The following is a 17,554-nucleotide window of genomic DNA, read 5'->3' on the forward strand; positions in this document are numbered from 1 at the left end:
AATAACAATTTTCTCTCAGAATACAATGAGAAAATCCCTGACTCTTTCAGATGTATGAGATCTTTTTCTAAGAAGGATGGTTAACTGGGAGTCAGAAGGAAATCAGCCATCACTAACAAGGAAGGGCTGCTTATGAAATTGTCAATATTTGGTTGTTTCCACTATTTAACCAGATCATGCTATTGATAAACATAAGGGAAAATCTGTAGCAAAAGAGATGTTTTGGAAGAGATGAAGGGCGATACACAGATACAGCCACCAAAACCATTCTGACCAGTACATCCATTTCAAGTGAGGAGTAGTTCACCATGTCTCAGCACTCTACCAGACCAGGAAAAGTTTGTGATGCTGGTTAGACTTTTCTGGTGACCTCTGTGGACAGCCAAGATACTCCATTCACCTTCAATAGGAACAGCTTGGTTCTGTGCAAGACTTCTTTGAGGTCTCCATGTCCACATCCCCTACCCGCAGCAGGATGCTCTGCAGGCAAACTTTGTCACTTGTACACAACAACCATCTGGCAGCTGAAGCTTCTATTCCCCATATAGACTGTTTTAAAGGGAAATTAGTAACTTAAAATTGGAAATGCTTTCTTCGGAGAAAATTGCAGAGAAATGTTAACCAGTTTGTGATCACTAGATTGTGGGGGAAACATAACTAAAACAAATAATAGTTTCTCTAAAAGTTTTTTAAATCATCTAGTGTCTGCATTGATTCCTGCTTTCATCACACTGCTTTAGCTGTAATAGGTTTGCTTTTCAGTGATTAAATCTCACAACCCTTTTATTTGACTCTGCTGAGGTTCTGGGAAGCTCAGGGACTGTTCAATAACAGCTCTCATGCATTCCTTAGCAGTGGCCCACGTCCCTCCTTGCCCTATCTCTGACTGTGTCCCCTAAGACCAATGCTCTTAACACCCTCTTACCTGAAATGCCCAGCACTCATCATGCCAAAAAATTTAACCTTCTAAAAAGGGATTTACAAACCCTTTCTGAGCTTGGCTCTCCTACAGTAGGAAATGTCTCAGAATTATCAGGCCAACAGAAGTGTCCTGAATGCTCTACTTGAACCAAGAGATCTACCTCTTTGAAGACCCCCAAAAGAGATATTTACAGAACTTGCAGCACTGCAAGTGTCCCTGGAAAGCAGTGTTACCTGTGCTGCTGGTGTTCGTTGGTATTTATTCTTCAGTAAACCTAATTTTTCAACTCTCTCTCTCTTCTGACATGCACTTGCACAGCCTCCCTGCCCCTTCCTGTGGGATGCATGAAGGGCAGACGTGAGACCAGAGGGCATCTGAGCCTGTACCAAAGCAGGAACATGAGCCCTGTTCAGAGTCCAGACATGATCACCTGCTCATCACCTGGGGAACCATCACTCTCCACCAACCGAGCTGACTTTAAACTGCTCCTGACAGTTTAATTTCTCCAAGGGATGTCTTTAATGGACAGCCTCTGCATATCTCCTATTGACTTTTATGAAGGGCATCACACTCCTGTTCTTTTTCTCAGGGAGTGAGAAGCTATAATGGAGGGACAAAACTATTCAGATAAAGAAAACATGAGGAATCTTCTGTAGATAACTAGGTTTTTGTCATTCAAAAAAAAAAAAAAAGAGAGAATGTGTACAAACCACACAAAAAAACACTTGAAGCAACTCAGTGGTAAATCAGCATAGTCCCCATTTACATGTCAATATTTTCTTTGGAATTCTGGTGACACAACAGGAATGAAACCGACACTCAAAAAAACCAGTGAAACATGGAACATGGCAAAAGGGATGCTCTGTAGAGCAAAGCGAGAGGGAAGTGTCATGTTTGGTTGATTTGAAAGAGGTGTAGCAGGAAGAGTGTAGAGCAGATTTCAGTAACCCAAATGAAGATGTGTAGAGCTTATATAAAATATTAAAGAGTCTGAAAAGTGTCTCCCTCCTGACACAGGGAAATAAAGATACCATCGAGAGAGTGTACCACATTAAAGTTTGACACAGAAAAGTAGTGGATTTCTTCATAGGCTTTAATTAACTGTTTAAGAAATTACAATGATTATACTCCCTCTTTCCCTTTTTTGTGTCTGCTTCATCTCTGGGGTCATGTATTGTCCACTCCATTGTGTTTTACTTACTTTATCAGGCCCTGTTTCTCCTGGGGAGAAACACTCCAAATAAAGGGCGTTTTACGTGGGAAAAATGTTAACTCTCAGCAAAACATGAACATGATGCTTTGGTGTGGAAGGGATATTTTTCTTTCTGCAGTCAAAGGTTCATTTATGTACCTGCCATGCAACTACCATGCAGGAAGAGAACAACACAAGCAATGGAGCTCACTTTTGTGGCCATGCTCCTCACCCAGGCACACCTGTCAACAGCTTCGAAAGGAGGGGCTGCATTTCATGAGATCCCTTTTTTAGACGATGAGTAAGTTCTCTTTACTTTGTAGTTTCACAGATATTTAGTCTTCAGACAAAATGTTCCAGAAATATGGAAGTCCAAGAAAATATTGGAGATCAAACTAAGACAAGTGAGTAGGATTCAATTTAAGTTCAACTTGACTTCCCACAGCAGAGCCAAGAGAGGCAATGGAGGAAAAATGTGAAATGCAGAGAAGCTTTCTTCATGCCATGAACAGAAGAATATAACCAGAACAATTATTACTCTTACATTTTCTCTTGAGGATCTGTGCTGATTGGCATTAACTAGCACAAGTAGCAGCCATGCTCAAGTATGTATGGAATTGTAACATCTGAGGATTTTTAGATGCTTCAGTGAAAGATGGGCTGGAAGGATTGAGGATAAGACAAGGAGGAGTGCAAAACTGGTGGTGATGCAAGTCATTACACAGTTACTATTGCCTTCTCTGTCAGATTAAATCTGTTACACAACAGAGGCAAAACCAGTCCTGTCATACTGCATATTTTTAACTGAACAAAAACCTTACAGTAAGATAGTATGGGCTGCTCTGATTCCGTGTTCATCTGAAGAATAGCAGGAGAATTTGTGAATTTGAGGCTGCTCTTCATGACATTCACTTGATCTTGGATGTGAAGAAAAAGTAGTCATTAGTCTGGACTCCATGACCTCTGTGTAAGTTTGGAATTTGCAAAACAGCTCATCGATCCACAGAGTGTGTACTTTCCTTCCTACAGTAAACATCTCCTATCCTAAACGAGTGGGAATCCATAAAAATTTCAGTAAACTCTATAGGTACTTCATGCTGTAAGCACCATTTGTTTTCTGGTCCTGGAAAAGCAGTTGATTAAATTATCCTTTAAATGTGCTGTGGTTCCTTGAAAAGCAATTTTAGTGGGTGCTGCATTAGCTCCTGAGGGACTAATAAGCATAAAAGATGCAATTCTGATTTGCATGGGAAAGAGGCTGTTCAGGCGGATGAGTGTCATTTTATCATACGACCAGCGATCTGTGTACGGCGTCAATCCACGGCAGCAAGACGGCTGTAAGAGGCAAGAAGGGGGGACTACCATCCCTCTTGCCTTGCCAACTGTAACTACAAATAAGGTTTTCCAGACTGATTTTCATGATATCTTGGGCCAAACAGTCCTTGCCTAGTTAGCATTCAGACAGACCTCTCCCTCAAATCGGAGGAAGCTCTAGATAAGAAACTGCGAAGTCAGGGTGAAGAGCCAATTGCCTTTTAACCACATTTCCTCATTGAAATCGACTCCACACTCCACTTGTGTGACAGATGGCTTTTGGCACTCGTGTCAGCACACAGCAGGAAAGACAGCTGGAAGTTTGCAGGACGCGTTCTTGTCTTCCTCGGTCCCTCATGCGTGGGAGACAGATGTGTTTGCTGAATCCTGTACCAAAGGCAGGTGGTACAACCCTGGGTACAGGCTGCAGGGTTTGACCTGCCAGTCCCCTCTCAACTGGTTAAAAGATCCATGAAGGCATCACCTGTGAGAGCTGGGCAGATGGTAAATTTTACTATTTCAATTTGTCTTATATTTCATTATCCCCTTAACTTTTAATTTGACTGCTCTAATATAATAATCAAATTTTATGAAGCTTGTTTTTCTGCTGGGTAGGCAAACATCACAGATATCAAAATGGAATACAAAGGCAAATACTTGGGATCATCAAGACACCCTGTATCCATAGTGATTCATTTATAATGCATTAAAGTTATAGTGCTTTAGGCTAGTTTAACTGTTCAAACACATTAGGAGGAGTGTTTCAGATAACTCCATCTTGGGAATGAGAGATATTTCAGAAAGTGATGTGCTCAGGGAACATAAAAAGCAAAATATGTTGTCATGAATGGTTTTAATAGGTGATCTGAGATTTAGGCATCCTGGAGGCAACATTAATTTAGTCTTCCAGACATTTTGTCATATTTACTGCTCAAATTTCTTGAAAAAAAAATGAAAAATAATATGAGGGGGTACATTTCTTACTAAAGCCAGTGTTTTTTTGTTTTTCAACTTACAAACTTAAGAGAGAAAAGGAAAAAAATCTTTGCCTTTATGCTCTCTGAAATAAGAAAAATTGTTTTGCAGTAATTTTTGCTCCCTTGTTTTGGTGGCAATGCTTATGAACAGGCTCAGAGCCCTGATGGACCCAGGCAAAGCTTAATAATGTCTGACAAGCCATTCACAGTAAAACTGGTTAATGTCACCTTTGCTTAGCTGAGATGATTTAACTTCACTTGCCCCTTAGCCCATTATGTCAAAGAGGTAACAAGACATGCTTGGGAAATAAAAATTAACTTTACTTCTGTGTTCAAATGGGAGCAATACTATAAACAAAACCAGTTTGTTTTATATACACTCTTAATGCAGGAAATCTTCTTCCAACAAAACTCCATATTGGCTAGATAACCTAATCCCATGGCATTTACTCAGGAAAACTGCCCACAGGGCTGGAGATCCCTAATGCACAGGAAAAGTCACGTACAATTCTCTCTTCTAAATGACTCTGGAAAGTCTTTGCAGGTTCAGTGAATCTATTTCTGTCACATAGGATTCACTGCCAGATATATAAGGAAATTGCAACTAAAGACAGCAAAAAATGTCCCAAATTATTAGTCTTAACTGTGTTGTCTTCACAGAGGCAAGTGGGGAAGACAGAAAAGAGAAAAACAGTGAATGAACAACAGAGACTATAAACTTTAGCTTCTCATTTTTCTGCCTACCGTTATGGTGAGAGCTTCCAAAGGAAATTGCCCTTTTAAAAATTAGTCCATATTTTATGCCACCATGTATTGTAAACAACTGAAAGAGATTGTAAGATACCAAAATTATTGTAACGAAGAACATATTAGGCATCCCATGTTTACCATGGATAATTTCAATATTAATAAATGGCAAAAGAAAGCAATTACTATGATAATTAAGTAATTAGTGTAATATTAAATTCAGATGCATACAAGAGAAAGCATCCTAAGACTATTATGGATTTAAAGCCTGTATTAATTATTATTTTTCTTTGATTGCCAGAATTACACTATTTCTCTGCACGGGAAAACATCATCTAAATAAACAGGCTGTGGTTTTCAAATAAAGACACCATTATCTTCAATCAAAATACCCGATTACAGGAAAAAACATAAATAAAATTCCTTCCAGTATTATGTTGCCTTTCCAGGAATGCAGTGCAAACACCGTGGCCTAAATGTGAGGCTTATTTCCCCCAGACTTTGATGTGTGGTTATTTTCCCACATATTATATACTTGTAACTGAGCTGAGAAGAGAACTGAGTCTGTGATGGCAAGATAAAATTCACAAGGAAGCAAAGGACTTTTTCCACTTACAGGCTTTTATAAATCTTTTTCTGCACCATTATGGGAAGAGAAAAACTTAACTTTTAAGGCTTTGCCACATTTGTGACCTGTTCAGTTGTAGAGCTTTTTCCCAGCTCATCTTACTAACTGCTTTATGTGAATTAATAACACATACACATTAGAGATGGAATCCAGTTTTTGTCTTTGTGACAGAATTTATCAGAATGTATTTTTTTTATATCTAACCCACTTCTCTGAGGTATTCCATTAGTATTCCCAGGGGCTTATATAGGGTGAAACTCTTTCAAACATGTCAAATACTTTTATTGATATCTATACCTATTGATACCTACATGTCTATAACTAGTTTTAATCTTGTTTCTGCACAATTTTATGTAAGCAGTCCTTGAGGATGATATGAATTTTTATCAGAGGCTTTCTTTTCTGAAGTTGTGTCTGTAATGAAGAAAAGTTTCCAAATTAATATCCATGTTTATTTCTAAAGCAGTCACATGAGTAACTCTTTATTACATTATGACTGTACTATATGTATATAAACCATCGAATATTCACTTTAATAATAGGAAATAAAGATATATAGCACTTTTGAGGGCACAGTTCAGAAAAGAAACTTAAAAGTTCTTAAAAATCACTAAACTTCCCACCTCTGTGAGGACACATAAGATGATGGAATTAACCAATTGAAAAGAACCCTTCCTCATGACTCTCTGGGTGTAAAGGTTTAAACTCTTCAAAAATAATTATTTTTTACAAGTATTTTAGGTGTTTGCACTGCTTCAAGAAATGAGCTTGCACTGGGATCTCAGCCACTTGGCTGCTTCCAGCACCCAAACTCATTTGTCCTGACCCACTGCGATGTAGACTGCACTTCAAATATAATAATAAACAAGGGTAAAGGAGCAGTTTTATTACTTGTTTTCATGGCTAGTGGTAATATCCATTACCCAAAAGCCCCTCTGAAACATCTTGACTGAAGTCCATAAATATTCTAATTTTTCTTTGGTAGTAGATCTCCAAAACAATTTTTCCCTCCAAAAAAATAAGATCATATCTATGATATCTTCTGCCTGTCTGATGAAATTTGTCTTATTTTTTGATAAAACCAAGCAACAACTTGCTTTGTTTGCATACTGAACAAATATGTCAGGATTTATGAGCTGACACTTGCAGACTATTTGTAACCTCGAAACTAACAGTTTCTATTACAGATTTTGCATAAACCACAAAACATAAAAATGTTTACATGCATTTTTCAAAATATGTAATGAAAAAATAGTAAAGAAAGTTAGAGCAGAGTTGGATTCTATAAAAACTGGTTTTTAGAGTCTTTCCTCAACTGAGTTTTTTGTAATAAATATTATTTTATGACCCTTCCAGGGTCATATAATAAATATAATAAATAAATTTTCTGTGATAAATATTATATTATGGCCCTTCTAGGCATTTAAATTTTTCCTGTGAGATAGTTATTTGAAAATTTCTAGAATATCTCAACAGTTAATGAAACAAGCAACCAAACATTACAAGCATGAAAGTTACTCAGTTTTCAAACATTGCATTTTTACTTTTTTTTTTCTTTTACATGGCATAAAAGTTCCAGTGAGACTGCAATGACCTAACAAGTAAGACCAAATCATAATAAGATAATTAATTGGGTTTTTTGTGATGTAATTAAGTTCCTGGGAGATGAATCATTCCAAAGAAACTTTTTCATTGAAATTCTTTCCTTGCAGATGTGAAACAGAAAAAGACTCAAAGAGATTTGTATCTTTATGTTATTGTCAATGATATGAGCAGCAAGAGAGTGAAATTATCATGCAGTCCATGGGATAAGTGAGAAGCTGAACCAGGTAAGAGTACAAGGTTGTTCCAGGGCTGGGACCTCTGTGGCAAGACTTGGTTGATTGAATGTATTTGGAGACTGTTCTCTCCTCTTTACTGAGATAATCTAAAGAGTCATATTGCCAAAAATGTTCCTTACCTGTGAATAAAGAAAGGCATCTTGCCCGGGCTGTCAGTCCAGTGCTTTTTGTGAACATGGTGTGTGATTGCTTTGCAATAACAAAGAATTGAATTTGGCCTTCACCACGTACTTTCTTGTAACACATTTTTAAACACGAATCAGCTGCTTGGTTCTGTCTTTCTTTCCACCCTTATCTCTTCTGGAGGTGCAGTCACATGCAATAAGACAATAAGAACTTCCATGAGGGCTGGTGGATCACAGCAGTCATTCTCAGTGCACACTCATGGACTTGACTTGAACTGAAAGAGTCGAATGAGCCATTTGTCAGTCAATAGAGCAAATGACTAAGCAGAGACAGGTTGATTTATTCTACCAGCAGATTGTAGCCATTTCTCTCACTCTATATGGGGCGATTCCACAACATAAAGAAAAAAGGGAAAACAGAAGACTGATCTCATAATTGCTTGATGCATGCTGTAAGCAGAAGTTACAACACAGAGATGTCTTAGCTAAGTTTCAGGGAGGGAAAAATGTAATATACCCAAATAAGAGACATCAACACTGATTTGAGGGAGGGTAACTGAGTCTGACCAGGGGAAAATATATTTTGGAGCTATTTGAAGGTGTGAATCCAAACAATTTGTCAAGATCTGCTGCCTTTCTGTGATGAACTAGAATTTGAGGGCAAGTCCATCCGTTCTGATGTCCATGAGGTAAAGGTTCAATCCCATAGCTGGATGTCAGATGAAGGCAGGATTTATATTGCTACTGCAGATAGTAAATGATTTGGTTGTTTCGGTGCAGGCTCAGTTTGCAGCTGGCAAAGACCCCTCAGCATTGCTGCAGAATCTCTAATGTGTTCTCAGGTGTGTTTTGCAATGGTGAATGTTATATCAATTAGGAGGCACTGGACTGTGGTATAACAAGAATTCAGAAAGTGCAGCTGAATTTATGCCTGCAGGAGCTTTTAAAGGATGCAGCCATCTCATTTGGTACCAGGCCAGACTTACCCCTGTATTACTCCATTTACTGAAACCCCCATACACATTTGACTCACTGTTAATGAGACTGGGTTTTTTCTGGAATATTTAGTTCTGAGATTATCCTCTGAGGCCCAGGAGGAACGTGTCTGGTGTTGGGAATATGTTGGGTTTGGCCAGGATGACTGTGTTGGCTGCTCACTGAGTGTTCTCATGTCTCCTTGTTCTTGTGTTCAGCTTCGGCCCTTGGGAGTTGTGACTTTAGTGGGAGTTTTTATAGACATTCAAAAGAAAACTGTAGCTGGGTACTCAAAGATTTCTTACACAGGTTATGTAAAAAGCCCAAATAAGAGTCATGAAGAAATTGCACTTGGCAAAATACATTTTTCTCACAAGATTTTTCTTCTTGGGAAAATGGCAAATCATCTCTAGTGTTTTATAAGATGTTGACCTCAGCAGTGATGTTGGACAGTCACTTTTCTCCTCATTCAGTAAGGAAGCCATCATTCCATTTATTGCTGTTATTAGTATAATATGTTATTATTTTAAAAAACCCAATGTATAAAGCTTTCTAATTCTCTTAATTTTAGAGTTGGTATAAAAGCGTGAAAACCAAGGGCCACAGAACCAATAGAAAACTGCTAAGAGGGAAAAAAAAAAGACAGAAAAGAAATGTTACACAAGAGTAGCTTAACTTTACCAAATAAACCACAGGGACTAGATGATTTTCAGATATCATCCAGACAGATTTTGAGTCCCCACAGTTCACGCATGAAGAGAGAATGAGAACCCACGGTGGTGTGCACACCTTGAGACTCTTTCCCAAATGGAGTTATGGGCTTGTCCTGACTTGTCCTGACAAAACCTGCCCTAATGTGTGGAGGAGAGCATCCCCCTGGCTGATACATCTGCCTCCATCCACAATTCACATTTTTGAGAAATCATGTGAAGGACAGAGGGACTTCAGAGTCATTGCCTCTGGATCCCCTTCCCCACCCACAACGTGGAGGAGCCCAGTTCTAGTTCCATCTCCATCTGAAGAACCATTCCGACATCTTGAGGGATGGGGAACTCCAGCACTAGGAGTTTCTCAGGCCCTGAGCCTGGAGGGGAGAGGTGCCCTCCCCTCCCCCCAGCACCCACGTGGTTCCATGGCAGGCACAGAGACAGCACACCGGCGTGGAGAGGAGGCAAGAGAGAGTTTATTGTTGGGGATGTTACATTTATAGGGTTAGGGAGAATCACAGGTTAACCAATCAGAAGTCTCAAGGGACTTACAGGAACACCCAATCACAGGAAGGGGTTAACAAGGTCCAATGAAACACCTTAGGACATCTTCCCAGGACATTCCTGAGATAACAATACCGTGGGGGGTCTCTGGAAGAAGAAACACCTGTTTGCAAAGAGACCACCAGAAGCCATTTTAAGAAATGTTTCAACAACAGTTTTCCCATATAATGCAGGTTTAGTGCCACAATTGCCCGTTGTATAGAAGCAAACTTTGATAGGAGGTAGTAAGACAGTAATGATGATGGGTGTTGATGATAATAAAGACAACACTTAAAAATTAGCACATCTCTGTGGAATCTACTGAGCTCTTGGGCACCTAAAGCCTAGGAGCTGTTTTCTGTCATGAGGGGGGTTTAGAAACTCATGTTTGGCTAACCAAGAGATTTGATTAATTCACCATCCCTGTTGTACAAGAAGCCCAGAAGAAATCAATGAGCAGTGCAGAAGCTGAAAAGCCAGCAGCTGAGCTCAGAAAAGCATCATCTGCCTAAATTACACCACAAAAGACCCTAAACTACTGTTAACTTCCAAAGCAGTACATTAAGTTTTCCAATCCTTTCTCAGCTCCAGTTATTCCTTTAAATTCTGTTCACCATGTGGAAAATGATGAAGATATGGACATTTTTACATATCAAGCATCTTCCAATTTCTGATTATGGCTTTTGCAGAGAGACTCAGTTCACCCTAGTTTCTGAAAATTACTTTTAACGGAACAAAATCATTACTCCAGGACTTTCATCATAATCCAAGTTTAGGATAACAGTTTTTTTGGCTGTGTGAGTACAGCTTTATCTATCAGGCTGAATAGAGAGGCAAGCTCTTGTGTAAAGAACATCTCACAGCATGGCACTCTTGCCCAAACTTCAGGGCAAGAGTTCAAAATTTATACTCAATTCTGTCTCTCATTTTTATTCAAATAATGAATAGGAAATCAACACTATATCCTCTGCTTCAGGGTGTCTTCATCATAAGACTATTTGTATCCAGAAGTGCAGATAAACTAAACCTCAATTAACCATATCTGGTTATAATCCATCCCTATGGGCACTCAACATATTTAAAAAGAAGTAGCACTGTAACTTGTTAATTTAGCCAAAAAAGAGCAATAAAGCTGTCTGCTTATGAAGACAAAGCACGTCTAATGATCTCTGCCTGCTAGATTCTTGAAATCTTCTGCACTACCATAAGCCTTTACTGCTTCAGCCCCACTCATTTCATATTCCAAGGTTGGTCTTTAGACCTAGATATTCCATATATTTGCACAGCTCACAACTGAACATCTGGTTTTGCTTTCATTTACCTGTTTCCTGTATTTCACTTCCTTTTGTGCAAGTCAATGTAAAAGATTTCAAAATAAGACATATTTCAAATGAGTACTGTCAACTTCTGAGTGTGAACTCACTTCTATAAATGTAGCACTCTCTATGTTTTAAGAAAAGATGTTTCCATGATTTATATTTTCTTTATGGAGCACAGTGATCAGAATAGACCTGTAAATATCAGTATGCCTTAAGAATGCACAATAGCCTTTACAACAGCTGTGAAACAAGATAGAAATAGGACTCTTCGGGTTACACAGCTTTATTCCCAGCATCCCTAAAGTCCCATTTTGACCCTCAATAATGTCCTTGCTTTCCCTGTTACTTAAGACTATCACTTCTATTAGTGTAGCAGTAGTATTATAGGTCATGAACTCATAGCACTTTAAAGTATCCCGAAAATTGTCCCCCAGTCCTAGCACAAAGCCAGAGGAAAGCAATTGCGCTCTTTGTTTGTTATTTGGTTGTTTCCTACCAAGTCTTTCTAAATCTTAGTTATTTCAGAAGCAATTTCAAGCAGCATTATTTGTGTCAGCACTTGTTAGAAAGTTTCCTCATTTATGGGTGGAATATAAGATGTTGCTGGATTCAGAAGGAGCCCTAATCTTCGGTTACACAGTGGTAGTCATTAGGATTAATAAAGGATCTGATCAAGTAAATTAACACCTCATTCCAACTATTCCCTCTAATTTTATTGAGATTTCCATCCATACAAATATGTGTTGTATACACATATTTAAACACTTCTTTAAATGATTTCTACTTCAAAGAAAAAAGGTTTACCAAATTTCCACTTGGAAATCAAACACCTGATAAAGTACCGTATTTCAAGTACCTAACTGTTGTCTCAAATCAGTTTTTTGCTGTGAATAATAAAGTCCCAAGGAGATGTAACTTTAACATTACACCTGTCAATTTGAAGTTCACTTGCCTGAAGGTCTATGACAGATGCTGTTATATCTCACTGAATCCTGAGCCTTTATGAGTGATTTCTCAGTTAAAAAAAAAAAACTGAAGCAACTATTTTAAGCACCAGTTGGGTTTTTCTCAGACTGCTCTTTATAGGGGAAAAAATCATGGATTTTGATTATTTCAAAAATATATTTTTAAAAATAGCTGTCAGTGTAATACAGGTAGACTTGCATTTTAGAGTTGCACTGCAGTAACTGTTCTTGATCTTTCTCTGCTGTAGTTTTGGGTGTTGAAGTTGTTTATGAGATGATGCTAACACTGTGGAGAGAGAGACGAGTTCCCAGCCTCATCCTGAGCCAACATAAATCAAAAGCAACTCTTGGTAAAGCTCATTATGAGATTGGTGAAACAGAGAGCATATTCCAGCCCAGTATAACTTCTCTTAAACAATGGTTTGTGTGAAGTGTGGAAGCATTTTTAATGGCTTTGGATAACCATTCATCTGAGCAGTGTGAGTCATGGCTCTGTCAAACTTGGTGTAATGCCATCCTTCCCCAAATTCATTTCTATTTTGTTATTTTTCTTTTTTAAAGACCAATGTAGCATTTTAATGGGAATTAGCTCATAATTTAGAAAGGATAGATGTGAGGATATTTAGGTGAAAGTTAGGGACAAATTCTTGTCTGGGTCAGCTAGTTCAGCCCACACCAGCTATAAATGAGCATGAGAGCTGTCGTTGGGTGAATATGAATTTACTCAACAGCTTGCATGGTCTGGAGGTTATATGCAGTTGCACCTACCTGTCCATGGGATATTCTGCAAATACTGAAAAAGAAAATGTTTTGTAGTCCAGCCTTTCAACCTTTTAAAATTCTCTGAAGGAAGGAGAGTTCTTCAGAGGCTGTCAGAAGACCAGGTATTTGGCTGACACCAAGGGGGACTGCACTGAAGTCTGGTCTCCTTGATTCAGTATAAGAAAAAGGATTTCTCCTGATAGGAATTGTAAGCATAAGAATAGTTTTTATTCTCTGATTAATTTCTAACATGACTACAAGTTTTGTCCTGGAGTAGAGAAAATTTTTTTCCAAAAAAAGTTCTGTTTAAATCAGTCCAGTTCCCGAAAGGTGGGGTTTCTTTGTTATAAAGACATTTTGTTTGAAAGTTACTGAGCAGCTGCAGTTTGGGATACCCAATCAGAACCAACAATTTCCAAAGGAGATAGGAGATTTTTATCTTCATTGATTTAGGTGATGGGAAAGAGAGCATGCTCAGCAAATTTGCAGATAGCACAACCCGGAAACAGAAGCTAATAATGCTGGAGGGTTGTGTTGTCATCCAGAGGGGTCTCAACAGGCTGCAGAAATGACCCAACAGGAACTTCAACAAGTTCAACAAGGAGAGCTGCAGTGCCTTTTACTCGAGGAAGAACAACCCCATGCACCAATATATGCTGGGAGTCACTAAGCTTGACCAAAAAGGTGGGGGTCCTGGTGGACACCAAATTGACCATGAGCCAGCAGTGTGCCTTTGCTGCAGAGGTCAGTTGTATCGTTGGTTGCAGTGCTCACGGATCGAGGGGAATGTTCCTTTCCTCTACTCAGCACTGGAGAGGCCACACCTGGAGTGCTGTGTCCAGTTCTGGGCTCCTCAATACCAGAGAGACTTGGACATATTGGAGAAATTCCAGCAAAGGGAATTGATGGAGAGACTGGATGATGGAGAGACTGGAGCATCTCTCCCGCGAGAAAAGGCTGAAAAAGCTGGGACTGTTCAGTCAGGAGAAGGTTCAGAGAGGATCTGATCAATATATAAAAACACTTGAAGGGAGGGTACCAAGAAGAAAGGCCAGACCCTTTTCAGTGCTGCCCAATGATTACACCAGAGGCAATGGGCACAAACTGGAACAGAGATTCCTTCTGGACATCAGGACACATTTTTACTGGGAGCAAGAAACGGACTGCCCAAGGATGTTATGGACTCTCCATCCTTGTAGATAGTCATAAGCTGTCTGAATGTGGTCCTAGGAAACTCTCTTGTGTGTCCCTGCTTGAGCAGGCTCACTGGACAAGGTGACCTCGGGAGGTCCTTTCCAACTTAATCCATTCTGCTAGTTATAAGATCTGAATGTCTAATAGGTCAAGGACAACACACTGTGCTGAAGCAGGTGACACATGGTGGGGCTTCAGTGTCACAGGTGTCCAGCACTGTCACCCTGGATATGGCACAAAGTGCTCTTCCCACTGCTGTACAAGTCTGTAGGTGTTTTCCATTACAGCAAGCAGAAAAGGAAGAAGAGACTGCATGCATGGATATGACCTGCTGTTCTTAAAAAGCTGCAGGACCACTTGATGTGAAAACAGGCCCTTCAGCCAGATGCTTGGGTGAATCAAACCAAATGGAGATGGTTGCAGACACTTCAAGTTCTGGAATGGTGGATGTAGTTTATTATTTACAGACGTACAAACTCTAGTTTCCTTGTCACTGGGCTTTTATGTCCATTTCCCTCTAGAGCCTATCCACAGAGGCTCAGACAAATAGCAATTTAATATATTCCATGAATATTAATATATTCCAGTGTTGGGATTACATCTATCCATTTCCTTGTTTTCCCAGGCTCCAACTGTCCTTCCTCAGTTGCCCAGAAGGACAACTATTGCCCTTCTGTTGTGTCTCCTGCTGGGATAGTTTTGGATTCCTCTGACAGTCCAATTTTAAATCAGATTAATGGTCTGTTTTGATCAATTGTGTTTATATCCATGGGCAGCACAAGAAGTTTCCATCAGATCTCCTAATTCCTCCATATTCCTTCATCAGGTTAATTCTACATTGTCCTGGACAGCAGACAAATATGTCATTCAGTCAGAAGCAGTTACATTTACAGGACAGTTTTTCACTCAGCAGAAGATACACAGTCAACTAAATTTACAGAAGCTGAAGTAAAACAAGCTCCTCACTCATGCAAAAACTTACTGTTTGATCAGTTTTAAATGTCGTGTTACAGAACTATCTCAAATTAATGGAAGGATTGGATTCTAATATTTTCAAATATTTCTATAAACACATTAAGTGTTGCATCCATAGACTTTTTGATTTGAGGCTGAATAAAAATATCTGAAGAAATTGTCTGTTTTTTCTGAAAAAAACCATTCTATTTTCAGCAGGAAACTAGTAGTTTATGACAAGTAATTTATATTTTTCAATTTTAATAAAGAAAATGCTTAAAGCGTTGATGAAAACCATCCAAAGGAAAATACTTTTATTTTTATAGCAGATCAGGTATTGTGGGGCTCAGTTTATACCTTCCAAATCTCAGTCAACTGAGCTAGTCAGTAACATTTGCTTGGTAGGCAATAGAGAAAGATTATCTCCTCCACAGTTTGTCCTGTTTAGAGACAGCTGGAGGATAATAGTGAGACTCACTCTGGATGCACCTCTTTTTCCAGAGATGACAGAGGCAAGCTGGGTGACTTGTAAACTAGACCCCAAATTTTTAGATGTCTTAAAGTAAGTGAAGAAAATTCCACTATTAAGTGTGCTATATTTAAAGTCTGCATTGTATTAGTAATGTTTTACAGTCTTTTCTATGACTTAATTATACTTATTTTCCAAGGGAAACTAAACGAGACTAGATTATTGTAAGATCCTGATAACAATGGAACAATGTTCCTGCCCTTCTGTCTTTTATCCACCCCCAAAGGCAACAACAGTAAAATTTCTGTTGCAGTCAGAAGCTAAACATGCATAAACTCAGTATGGCTGCGTAAACACGACAACTTGCAGAATTATAATGAGTAAACATCAATATATGTGAGTTATTTTTCTTTTTTTTTTTTTTAACTATGCAAGGTAACTTTGTTTTGCTGATCTTGGATCCTTATACAATGCAATGTCCTTTTGCTTCTTGTCACTGTTAATGGAGAAACTGGAAAATGCTTTGCCTACCAATAAACAGTCCTTGCAAGCACATTTCTGTCTTTACAATTATGTAACAGTCTTTGCCTTTTACACAGAATTGTCATCTCATAAGTATTATAGCCATCAGCTCTCACCTAGAGGTTGCTGCTTAATCCAGCCTTATTTTCCAGACTGGGATCAAACCGCCCCAGGAGGGTCTTCAACCTCAGCAGCCACACAAGCCAAGCTGTGCCCATAGAACAGCTCAGCAACCTGGCAAGGCTGGAGAGGGGAAAGGGTAGTCAGATGATGTAACAGCTATAGAGATACCCACGTAAATTAATAGAATGTTCTGGGGAACCCACAAGGCTCATCAAATCCAGCTGCTGGCCCTGCACAGGATCACCCTAAGAATCACACCATGTGCCTGAGAGTGTTGTCCAAATGCTCCTTGAACTCTATCAGAAGTGGTGCCATGACCACTTTCATGAGGAGCCTGTTCCAGTGCCAACAACCCTCTGGGTAAAAAACCTTTTCCTAATATCTACCCTAAACCTCCCCTAACTCAGCTTCATGCTATTCCCTCTCATCCAGTCACTGGTCACCAGAGAGAAGAGATTGGTATCTGTCCCTCAGCTTCCCCTTCTGAGGAAGCTGCAGACTGTGATGAGGTCTCCTCACAGTCTCCTGCTCTCAACAGGTCAAGTGACCTCAGCCACTCCTTGTATTCCTTCCCCTCTAGGCCCTTCACTATCTTTGTCTCACTTTTGCCAAAAGGGCAGTTTTGCATATTGGTGTGGTATAAGGCAAAAAGGTAAGAACTGCTGCATCTTCAGCTTTAGACTTAGAGGGTTCATTCCTCAAGATTTTAGAATGAAGAGAACCCCATGCCAGGGGTTAAATGATTCTCTGTTACAAACTAAGAGGACACAGCCTTGCTTTGTATGCAATACAATCACTGATATATGGCCCGGATACCCATTCCCAGTGCCCTACTTGTCCCAAACTTTTACATGGTCTTGTATGAGAGATAAGGAGGAGAAGAGAAACTGTTGGCTAATGACTGGGAAAACAACCTGGCATACTGTGTGAGTTCCTACCTTCCCCATCCTCCCCTCTGCTTTTCATACTAAAGAAAGGCTGATTATGTTAACTCAGCTATGCATATGAAATTGTCCATCGAGTTCTCACATGCAGGGGTTTTTTTGTGGAGGAAGGAGCCTATAAATAGAACGGCTCTGAGCTGCTGCTGTAAACAGCCTCGTAAAACACAGGCTGTTTGTAAAGCAGTGAAGAGCAGTCTGTGCAAATGTGATGCCTGAGCGTTGTCTGTGCTGACTGGGGAATTCACTCTATCCCTTCACTATAAACAGTCCAGCCTCATATAAAAGTCCTCTTCCCTGTTTATGGGGTCTTTCACTACATACCAACTACAGT

Source organism: Pipra filicauda, unplaced genomic scaffold, assembly GCF_003945595.2.
Source record: "Pipra filicauda isolate LSUMZ 115617 unplaced genomic scaffold, ASM394559v2 scaffold34_size3990699_pilon, whole genome shotgun sequence".
In the NCBI taxonomy this organism is placed as follows: domain Eukaryota; kingdom Metazoa; phylum Chordata; class Aves; order Passeriformes; family Pipridae; genus Pipra; species Pipra filicauda.